The sequence below is a fragment of the Hippocampus bargibanti genome, linkage group LG08 (assembly GCF_051943395.1).
Source record: "Hippocampus bargibanti isolate YZ-2025 linkage group LG08, ASM5194339v1, whole genome shotgun sequence".
NCBI classification, from domain to species: domain Eukaryota; kingdom Metazoa; phylum Chordata; class Actinopteri; order Syngnathiformes; family Syngnathidae; genus Hippocampus; species Hippocampus bargibanti.
In genome coordinates this window covers 19,375,134-19,387,262 of record NC_142741.1, presented here as the reverse complement: position 1 = coordinate 19,387,262, position 12,129 = coordinate 19,375,134, and the positions used below count along the sequence as shown (strand labels likewise).

General features: G+C 41.6%; 1 protein-coding gene and 1 long non-coding RNA gene across 11 annotated transcripts in view; one reads left to right on the top strand and one right to left on the bottom strand.

Moving 5' to 3' along the window:
* stxbp5l (syntaxin binding protein 5L) overlaps positions 1-12,129 on the bottom strand; it is a 124,478-nt gene that overhangs the window by 89,534 nt on the left and 22,815 nt on the right. The gene's annotated exons all lie outside the window — the stretch shown is intronic.
* Positions 16-1,538, top strand: LOC148894732 (uncharacterized). Its single transcript, XR_016115805.1, has 2 exons — positions 16-1,367; positions 1,447-1,538. It is a non-coding gene; the product is annotated as an uncharacterized LOC148894732 (long non-coding RNA).

Below are 12,129 nucleotides of genomic sequence, written 5' to 3'. Positions count from 1 at the left end.
CCCCACCATTTTCCATTGCGCCTCCCATCATCTTTCGGTGACCCATCTATTAAAATAGGGTAGCTGTATCACCCAAACATGAGAGGACAAAGACGGGGAAATAGCAGCAATTGCCATGTGCTCTCATCTCTACACCCTCTGTCTGACTCTGAGTAGATACTGATGAAAAATGGATCTGGTATTCAGTCTAGGACGTTGCATATTTTTGAAGTAACAGCAGCATGTGTTCTGCTGATATTCATCAGGTCTTTTTCTAGGAGAGCACTTATACCCGCATGTGTTTAAAGGAATCTAAGCGCTTCACTTTCTCTTTGGCCTTTGGAGAATAAGATACAGTGAGACCTCAACTTACGAACGCCTTATAATACGAACTTTTCATCATACGAATGTTAAATTTATGAATATTAAGCCTCATAATAAGAACTATTTTCATCTTACGCACTTCGGTGGAAGTGTGTATACATAAATACATAATCTTCTGCGGAAGAACACGAAAGCACACGACTTTCGACTCTGGCGGAGTGATCTTCGGCAACCGAACAGCGCTCCAGCCGACGCTACTTTGCACACCCCCTCTCATTGAATGCACACGTCCATCGCCTCCTTGCAGCTTTTTGCTTATACTTTTACGATTATTGCACCGAAAAAAACCACCACAGGCTCATGTTCAGCCCAAGAAGAAACACAATAAAATCACTGTCGCTGAGAAGAAGGAGATAATTGAAAAACACGAATGACGTGTGCGTTTGTGTGATTAGCGACAGAGCGCGGCTATGCTAAGTCCACCATCGCTACCATCCTTCGCAACAAAGAAGCTATCAAAGGTGCGTCTGTTGCAAAAGGTGTTTCCGTGCTCTGACAGCGACGGTCTCGGGCAATCGAAGAAGTTGAAAAACTTCTGTTAATTTGGATACACTAAAAGCAGCTATCCGGCGACAGTGTGAGTAAAGCTATTTCATGCGAGAAAGCACGGCTAATTCACGCCGATATCGCCATGCGCCAACCTGCAAGTTCGGCGCTTATTCAGGATTTTAAAGCCCGTAACGGATGGTTCGAGAACATCTGAGGGCGAGGAGGAGAAGGCAATGTTGGCAAAGTGGAATGATGTGCAGGCTTTTACCGAACAGTTCCATCCAGAAAAGACTGGCTATGACAATCATCAACATGATGAACGATAATGTGATGCCTCAGCCTCGTAACACCTTACAAATCAGAAAGCAACAGGTGTCAATTAAGAGGTTTTTAATCAGCAAAAAGGATGAGGAGTCTCCAAAGAAGCAAAGAGAAGCCACACCAGAGGTTAAGTTACCAACAGTCCTTATGGAAGGTGACTCTCCTTCCATAAGCCATCAATGACCATCAAAAAGGTGAATACAGCTTTATTTTACAGCACAGTTTATTTCTTTAATTACAGTCCTCATGTAATGTGCCTCTCTTTCCAAACAGCAAGTCCATTTGACCTTCAACCTCCAACGTCAAGTCCATTCCGTCAAGTCATCAATGACCATCACAAATGGAAATAAAGTGACTTTATGATACCATGCAGTGTATTTCTTTAATTACAATACCATAGCACATTTATTATGCATAGGATAAGGTAGGTTGTGTGTAGTTTTAAGGCTTATTTAGTTGAAAAGTATATTTTATGGAAACCCGGGAATGGATTATTCCCATTTTAATGGTTTCCTATGGGATTTTTTTTTCGAGATACACAATTTTCACCTTACACACTCTGTCTGGGAACCAATTAAGTTCGTAAGTTGAGGTATCACTGTACTACACTTGTCCTGTATGCGTCTTATGTGCAAATAAGGGGATAAAGCCGGAGCCTGGCGAAGTGGTTAGTGATTGTGGATAGCAGTTCCTACAAAAGTATGCTCATTGTGTTTGACTCTTCGTCTGGCATTCAATAAATGTCTGAAAGGGGCAGGGATCACTCTGGTTCTCCTTTCCCACACACATGGGTTTTGCAGTAAAAGTATACTGTGGAGGAAAAAAAAACCACGATTTAGCTAGGAGAAAAGGACTTATGAATGGAAAATGATTACATTAATCAAGAGTGTTGCTTGCCATTTGATAGAAAACAAGAGACTTATTTGCATTTTCAGTTCTTAAAAATCTGCGGATTCATTTTCTAATAGCTGCATAAGTGTTTGCATTCATTACCTGCCTCACTCGTGCATAATTTACCATGTCTAACTCCTCTCATCAGACCTCCTCAGTAGCAGTAATGAGCACTAATATGAATCGTTTTCCTTCATCAGTAGCACATTTGGCAAACCAACAGGAACAGAAATGAATGCATGAAAACCAGGCAAACAATTTCAAAAAGCTCTCTTTGTCATGGCCAGCAGATGTCTACACAACAGTGCTTGGACAGTTGTATGGCCCCGACCCAGGCGATGAGGTGAGGAATGAAATTAACAAGAGAGGCAGCTGGCACTGGAAAGGCCCTTCGGCAAGGGTCTGTTGTTCAGAAGACAGACAGGATGAATTATTGCGATATGATGTACGACACTGCACTCTCCCACTTTGTGACACCTTGGTGAGATTCACGGCATCTTGTCTCTGCTCATCAACAATACTGTGCTACAAATTCTACTTGGAAATGGTTTTCCCTTAATCTCCACATTGTGTTTGTACAGTATTTTAACGTTCACTGGTCACGTTTGTATGTCACAACATTGCCATAGCAATCTACCATATCAACAAGTATTCAGTATGATTTGGAAAAAAATATGTACACCAAATGAATGGATGAATTGAGAACCTCAGTAATCACTGATTAAGTCGTCACGTCGGATGTATAGTTGATGGATTATTGGACTTTTATGGGCGGGGTTCAGCAGGGGTGTAATACATTACTTCAAGTCAATGGTAATTTGTAGAGCAGGAAAGTGCAAGTGTCTCTTTAACCTTCAACACCTGCTACTTAAATTCCTTTGGATTAGACATTATTCAAAGTCAGTGGAGTTTTGATAGAGAAAAAAACGGAGTTTCACAAACAGCTTTTTGTTTGAATAAACAAAGCTGTCCACTATGGCATTGTCTGCTGGTCAGGCAGAATCACCACCCGGGACAGGAAAAGACTGGAGCGCCTTGTCAAGAGGGCCAGTTCTGTCCTGGGCTGCTCGCTGGACTCTCTGGAGGAGGTGGGAAACAGACGGACGCTAGCTAAACTAAAAGCTATGATGGACAGCCCCTCCCACCCCTTCCTGCCCACCCTGACAGCACTGGGTAGCTCCTTTAACCAGAGTCTATTACACCTGCGCTGCAAGAAGGACCGACTGCTCTCTGGCTTCGCAATTCTCAATGATCACATGTGAAAAAAAAAATGGACACTTGTATACATGGGTTGATGCAATATATCAATATGCCTTTCTTAAAAAAATTACTTGCACTATGTACAGTTTTTTTATGAAACGGGTTTGCACATTTACATTTGCACAGTATACAGTTGACATTTTTATTTTGTTATGCTTAGAATATTTTGTTTTCTATCCTTTCACCCCCACCTCATCCCTTTTTAAATTGCTGCTGTGGACTGCAAATTTCCCCATTGTGGGACAAATAAAGGTTTTCTGATTCTGTTGAATGTTTCAAGATAATGCAATGAAAGACAGGTTTAATTTTAAGTTTTGTCAAACAAAAAGTGGACATCTGCAAACAGATCATGTCTGAATTTGCTAAATTGGGGTCAAGGCCGATTATGAATGTCAATGTCAGCCTGATCATATGATTTTTTTTTTTGGACCTTCTAAACTCTGTTCATCTAATAAAAAAAAGTAAAGTAAAGTCCAAGATGGCGCCCGAGTAGGCAGCCTCAGCAAGTGCTCTCATGAGTTTTTGTCTTGTTTTGTGTTTTCTTTTGTCACTTTGTGTTGTTGTGCGTCGTGTGGAACGGATACAGATTGTTTTTCAGCATTTTTGACCATGACATTCATCAAGGAGGAGACTGTGCTGAGCGGTTGCGCCTTTTCGGCAGCATGAATATGCCAGTACTGTTTTTGAATGGGAGGAATGTCGGAGCCATTCGACTGCCATCGCTGGACACCAAAGGGGCCATTGTGCTTTTTTTGCGCCTGTAATGGGCAGCATCTTCACAGCCCCGCTTTGTTTAGCGGAAAGGTCAGTGCTGTTGGACAGTCTGCGGCTGGATGGATGCATGGCTTGAGGAACCCGCGATAAGAAGAAAGGAGCGTCAGCGCAGAGCGCCGATGCGTATGTGGAACTGTTGCGGCTTGGAATTGAAGCAGATTTATGTGGAACAGGAGATGTGAGACAATCTCTTTTCGTCAATGGATTATTTACATTAAACATTTAGCTTGTAGTCAACGTGCACATTCCACCATGATGTCCCTGATCCACTGGTGGAAAGATGCTTTGATCCTCTCCTCTTTCATCTAGAACTGCTTCATGTCATCACAAAGAGGGTACAGCAAGTCCTGAAGAATGAATGTCTCTCTATGTCTTTGTTCTGTCATATTGTCTCTATGCTGTCATATTATTTGTTATTTAGTTTTTTTTTTGTTTGTTCTTTTGACTTCAAGACGGCGCCGCGAGAGTGGCTGCCTTTCCAGCAGCTCATGTATTTCGTTTTTCTACTTTCATTCCTTTCATCACTTTGCTGCTGTGAAATGTAAATTTCTCCACTGTGAGACTAATAAAGGCATATCCAATCCAATCCAATCCAATCCAATCCAATGTTGTGGTTCTCACGCTCTGATGTTGAAAATGGACACACATGATCATAATGAATTGATTATTGAGCAACTGCAAATATTTTATTTCAGGTCATTTCATCATAAACTGGCTGCAGCCGATTTCATCCTACTTTGGACGAGAGGTGGTGTTCACCTTTGCCGGCAACACACAAATTTATGCACACATGGACACATTACATACACTGCAATGGATAACCTTCATATCTATCTCTTTAAATCACATGTTACAAAGCAGCAACGGATTACAGAAAAAAATAAAAGCATACAACTAAATACGTATCGAAACATCACCATTACACGTATGTCTGAAAACCCGTTATTATTTCTACCATTCAGTAATATAGTGATTGAAGTCAATTTTAAAGACGGCACAGAAACATACCAAGCTTCCATTGTTCTGCCGTGCTGTATTTTGCAAAAACATATTTGCACCCCACAGCAGCATAAAAATACAACCATGAATCTTCTGTAGCATATTGATGCCATTCGCTTACACTTCTCACCAAAAAGCATCCTTCTGCTATTGTAGTAGATATAAAGGGTTACACAGAACGCTTTTCGAGCTGCTCTCGCTCTTTACAGCTGAAGGTTACTCCGTTCTTCACAGAATACGACTCGGTAAGTGTTTGTGTGATATTTCTGTGCAAACAATGCATGTTTAAAATCCAAGCTGTTGGTGTGTGTGAGGAAGAACATTAGATCACATGAAATCTGTGGAGCACTGGTGCCTAAGAAAACTCCCAGAATGCATTAATCACAAGCATGTTTAACTCCATGCCATTTTTTTGCTCTAAATTCAGTATTATGAATCCAGGTGAAGAAAAAAAAAACAGTTGAATTTCTGAGTTTATTTTTAGCTGTGCTATAAATAGTCGCTTGACCTTTCCTTGCACGATCTCCTTGCCATCGGTCCCAATAACGACAGTTCGGAGGATATGCGGTATTGGGATGAAAAGGATTAGAATAATTTATAATAATTGCTTTACAGTTGTATTGCCTACTAGGAGTTATCTAATTCACCAAGACAGGGAACCGCAATATAACTTGCTAGCCACAGGGCGCATGTAACGGAATGAAGAACATTTCCACGACTGGTGTCATAAAATGTACATTTCATATTCAAACCACAAGCAGGCAGAGTGCCAAGCTACATTGCACGATCAGAGGCTGCTAAGAAGGCAAGCGTAAAACGAATTGGGCATTACTTTTTCCTGAAATGTGGACACAACACAAATCCCATTCAACACAGGAAGTGCGGGACCAAGGTCAGTAAGGCTGGATGGAGGAGAAGAAACAGGAGATGCACAATGCCTACAAAAAAGTAGCAAAATATACATACATTTGGAAGTGCTTCCCATTATCCTCTAGCCCGCTATTCATGCTGAGGAGGACACAAATGTGATAAGACTCGGGCATCACGGCAGAGGCCAACAAACTGCAGTGGATCATGGGAAATCGCAACAGTTAGTGGTGTCATTATGGCATGAAAAGGAAAAGAGTGGTCTTGCAAACCAGACAGACATCATAACAATGGAGCGTAGAGGAAATATATCAGATCTGAAAAGAAACCCCTCAGAATCACACACAATGCTTTTAAATAGCTTAAATTGATTAAATAAATGTGACACGTTTTAAAGATTCGACAAGCGGTGCCCACACTTTTTCACCATGAAAGCTACTTATAAACTAACCAAGGAAAAGACTGGCAGTAAATGACTTAAGCATGAGATCAGCTGACACTCCCTTCGCAACTGAGAGTTCACCATCTACTGAATGGGGTGAAATGAAATAGACAGATTTTTAAACTAGATCGACGGACAGGCGGACGGTCCGTCCTTCTATCAATTTTCAATGTATTTCTATTTCATTTCATTGTGGCCCAAAAGTTCAATTTTTATTTCATCTGACCAGAGCACCTTCTTCCACATGTTAGGTGTGTCTCCTAGCTTGTGGCAAACTTTAAACGAGAATTTTTATGGATACCTTTGAGAAATGGCTTTCTCCTTGCCACTCTTCCATAAAGGCATGATTTGTACGACTGATTGTTGTCCTTGTCATGATCTGGTTGGCGACCAACAGGTGGCGCTATCGGCCCCGCCTGCACCTGCACAGGTGCTGGTCGTCCCGATCAGTGGCAGACTGCCACGTTCGGATTGGCGAACTACGGGTAGCGCTGTCAGCCCTGCCTGCAGCCTCGCAGGTGCTGGTCGTTACAATCAGTGGCAGTCAAAAGGACTCCCGGCATGACCAATCGGCGTCGGGTCATTGTATGCAATGGTATGAATTGTGTGTTCATTGTATGCTGTGCATGTGTTTAGTTCATCTTGGCAGACTTTTACTCTTGGTTTTTCTTTTGATACTTTGTATTTTTCTGTTCAAATGATTTTAACGTTTTAGATTTTGTTCCTGTTGACTTTATTTTAATACATTTTCTGAAATACAACCTGCTGCTCCCTGCTGCCTGTTTTTTGGGGATCCACAACTGCCATCACCACCTTGCAATCCGTGACAGTCCTATGGACAGACTCTCCCACCTCAGCTGTAGCTTTCTGCAGTTCATCCACAGTGATCATGGGCCCCTTGGCTGCATCACTGATCAGTTTTCTCCTTGTTTGAGAAGTAAGTGTAGAGGGACGGCCGGGTCTTGGTAGATTTGCTGTTGTCTGATGCTCCTTCCATTTCAATATGATGGCTTGCACAGTGCTCCTTGAGATGCTAAAAGCTTGGGAAATGTTTTTGTATCCAAATCCGGCTTTAAACTTCTCCACAACAGTATCTCGGACCTGCCAGGTGTGTTCCTTGGTTTTCATGATTATCTCTGCACTTCAAACAGAACATTGAGATTTTCACAGAGCAGGTGCATGTATATGGTGACTTGGTTACACAGGTGGATTCTTTTTATCATCATCAGTCAGTTAGGACAACATTGGATCATTAAGAGATCCTCACTGAACTTCTGGAGTGAGTTTGCTGCACTGAAAGTAAAGGGACCGAATAATATTGCACGCCCCAATTATCAGTTTTTTTATTTGTTAAAAAAAGTTTAAATTATTCAATAAATGTTGTTCCACTTCACGATTGTGTCCTACTGGTTGTTGATTCTTGACAAAAATAAATACATTTAATACCTTTATGTTTAAAGCCTGAACTGTGGCGAAAGGTTGCAAGATTCAAGGGGGCACTGAAGATAGATAGATAGATAGATAGATAGATGTGTTTTTTGAGGGGGGCTGCTTGTCTTTTTTATCCCATTTAGTTAACGGAAAACAGAGAAAGGAAAGGAAGTTGAGCAGCATTTTTTGCATATTTTTGGGGATTAATTTGTTGTTTGTTTATTTTCTTTACATTTCAATGGGAGTCCATTAAATGTGGATTTCCACTAAACACAGGCCAGCCAAAAACACAACTGACCATAAATTAATAATGCATTGTGATTCAACATATGCCATTTTTTACACAATACAATAAAATAACTTTGGGTTAATTTTTTCTTGAAATATGACATTGATTTTGAGCATAACAAAAGTGATACGCCAGACAAAATTGAACAAAATCATCCCTTTTCTGTGTCACTGTCAGAGCAGTCTGGCCTTGTTCGAACATTCCATTATATTCAATTGATGAGAAGGTTTCTTCAGCCGTCATCTGTACAAAAGTGAAGGTTTCGGACGTTTCGCCTCCTATCCAAGAGGCTTCGTCAGCGAACTAAAGTCTGACTGGTCGTATCGGCCCCATTTATATATCCCTAATGTCCAGACATGGTGGCGCCGGACACAGCTATGATAGGTCCCTACTCTCAGGTTGGGGGGGGGGGCAGAGGACCCCTCCCTGTGGCCCCACTGATTGTTCCTACATTCCTGACTAACGACTGGCCTATTACCCCCACTCCCCCCGGTATCACCTTATCAGCATAACGACCCTCATCAGCATTGCGAAAGTTGCCTAACCTGTTTTGCCTAAGCAGGCTATTGACGACATTTGACGACATTTGACGACAATGAGGTTAAAATCTTAGCGAAAGAACATAGATGGTTTGAAAGGGGGGTAAAAGAAGCGATTCTTATAAAACAACAAAATCCTTCATTAAACCGGTCTGGTGGGGTGAGGTTCAATTTGGATCGTTCATACAATAGCCTGCTTAGGCACGGCTGAAGAAACCTTCTCATCGATGGGCTAAATTAGCCAGTATTGATGAGCAATATCTACTTATAACATTAAAAATATTATCATATCCTCTCGATCATTCAGTCACCAGCAAGCCAGTACTTAGCATGTGACGCATGCTAATTAATTGTATGTCTCACAATGAGTTTGCCATCTCTGAATAGTCAATATTTTGCCCCACAAGCGTACAGACGCATGTGACAGGACAGCTTTGCAGCCCCAATTAGACAAACAATACGAGTACACAGCGATCAATTAAGGATTCAGCACTGTCTCATTGTGTCATGCAAACATAATCACCATGTTGCTGCTCTCAGTAGCTTAGTTACTACGTAGCGCATCCATGGCCGTAATCAGACGCAAAATTGTGCGAGATGTGTTTGCACACACCATGCTCGTATTTGCATAATTTTTGGAACCACAAATGCTGCGTCCAAACTCGAACTGATTATGCATCAGCACACACTGTCATAAGTGAGGCATGATCAGTCCTGCCACAGACTCATTTGCTCCTGATTGAATATCTCCTGATACCATTTACAGCTCTCTACTTGCCAAATGCAGGAGCAGTAGCAGTAATGATAATGATCAGGTACATTTGTCTAGTACTAAAGGGTCACTTTATAAAATAATAAAGAACATTGTCAGGAGAAATGTTTATCATGAAGCTGAACATGTTCAGACTGTGCCGATCGAGTGAGGTGCGGATGGGTCGGGGGGTGTGGGGGTTGAGTTGATCAGTCCATACCTATATTTGTCAAATCAATGTCAAATGAGTATTTTTTTCTTGAAAGATTATGGAATTAACTCAACAGCTGACCACAGCATTTTATGTAAGTCATGACCCTGAAAAAGAGTCGGGAAAATACAAGAAACTTACAGTATTGTCATTGTTACAGAAACAATGGCAATCAATTGGGCATCTTTCTCTGAGCAACACGTCACAAGCATTAGCAACTATATACATAGATCACAAATTATCTACATGTGTAACCAAAGAGGCAAATCTCAATACAGCAAAGTGCAAGATGTCAGCAATCTGCCAGAGGCCTGTTCTTGGCATGCAATATCGCAGGATGTAAACAGGGACGAACAGTGCAGTAGGATGTAACGGGTATGTACATGTAATTATAGTAAAGATAGACGGACACAGTAACATAACTATAAATATTGAGAGTGCACTGAAACAAACGGCTCAGGGGTATAACAGAAATAGCAAAGCATGAAATGTTGCACACTTATACACACTCTACTCTAACAATAAAACACATACACGTAGGATGCAGCACTTACACATGGTAGAAGTAAAATTGAAGACAAAATTATTGTATTTCATATATATATATATATATATATATATATATATATATATATATATATATATATATTCACAGTGCTACCTACATTATTTGGTACCGCTACTACATACCACTACTATGTAAACTTTATTCTAATTCAATATTCTACACACTAAAACCCGATCACTAGCATGACATATACCATCTGGCTTGGCGCAATGTTGGTTGGCTCTGAATGTGGAGTTACTTCAAGGACAGTGACATCAATGATGGGGTTGCAGACCGGAAAACACATTTTGCAAGTCCCACCATCCACATGCATAGTGTCCAGAATCATGTGTGTGATTTTCTTTTTCCGATGCAGTTTCTCCACTTGAAAGTAATCTGCAGGTGGCCCCAAATTTTTCAGATGACACTTAGTTGACGCTGGCTCTGCAGAGCACTCTCCTGTGTCACATTGTTCTTGTTTATGGAACCCATAGACACGCTGCCCTGCTGCTGTAATGTCACTCTATATGTGGAGCTCATACATCAGTGGTGAGATTACACACTCAATGTGGCCTGAAGAGAAGTGGCGAATACCGAACCCTAGTGTACCATTTTGTGCACACATGTAATTATGGGTACCGAGTGTGTTTTGTTTTTGTTTTTTAACTGGGGGCGGGGGTGCCATGGGGAGATGGCAGCCATTTGAGGAGAGCTGTTTATTTGTACAAGAGGGCAGTGTAAGAAATAAGGTGATTTTGCAAAATGCAGTACATGTAATTAGTCACATGACACAGTCACTAGTCTCCACTAAAATGATTATTCCCCGACAGCCAAAGGGAGAAATCCAAACCTTTTTGCAATAAGGCAACTGGCCCACCCTCTAATGCACTCCGCTTTCAATAATCCAGTGAACACATATTCCACTTTTAGTATCAGCAAATTTAATGAAATGAAATGTCTTCTCTTTGAGCAACAATTTTGCTCAGTCATTGGACTTCCATTTGTCATTTAGAAACCACTGTGATTAGTGTTGAATTTCCCCCATTTTGCTGCATTGCAGAAATAAATAGAACGATAGTGGCAGTTTGAGACAGAGAGAGTAAGGCTACGGAGGCTAGAGGAAGCATGAATGTAATAAATACAGGCTCAAATCAAGAGGGGTTAAAGGCGATGGGGGGGGGGGGGTGAGGTGAAAAAACAAAGTGTAGCTATGGAGAAAGAGAACCAGCAATGGCCCTCATGAGAGCGCGAGATGTGTGGAGCATCACAATACAAATGCTAAGTCACTCAAGGGCTCCCATCCAGCCGCAATCTCAGTTTCGCTTCACAGTCAAGCGGTGGAATTTCAAGGGAAGAGATGACATGATAGCGAGATGGCACAAAGGAGATCATATTGCCTCATTTGGCTGAGCTTATTGTGTAATGAAGACTCCTTTTAATGGCTTTTCATCAGCCACATCTCTATACACCTTTTATTCTCCCACGCTCGAATTCACTTTATCACAACACTTTCGGACCACATCACATATCTTCTTTTAGCTTTTCAATGTACAGTATATTTGAACCCCCACACTCTCCCCCAAAAAAATATCTTAGCAGCAGAAGACATGTCTGTTCATCATCTACCCCAGCAGGAGCAGCAGCGTAACAACTGCAGCATCGATAATTGTTTGCTGCCTCTTCCCCGGGTTCCCTACGGAGATGCTCAGAACACAGTGTATGTATGAGGGTGTAATCTCCCGCCCAGGTCCTACTGACACGCCATCACCTTTCCTTGTGACCGGGCGCCCCTAGGCAATGACTGATGGGAGGTCAGTTGTGAGCCTGTGAAATGACAGCTGTGTAACGAGAAATGACAGGGCGTAATGGAAGACGACGACGAGGAAGAGGAGGCCTTTGTGTTAAAAGGATTTTGAGCAGTGTTTCCTAACCCATACTGCGCTACCCATACGGTA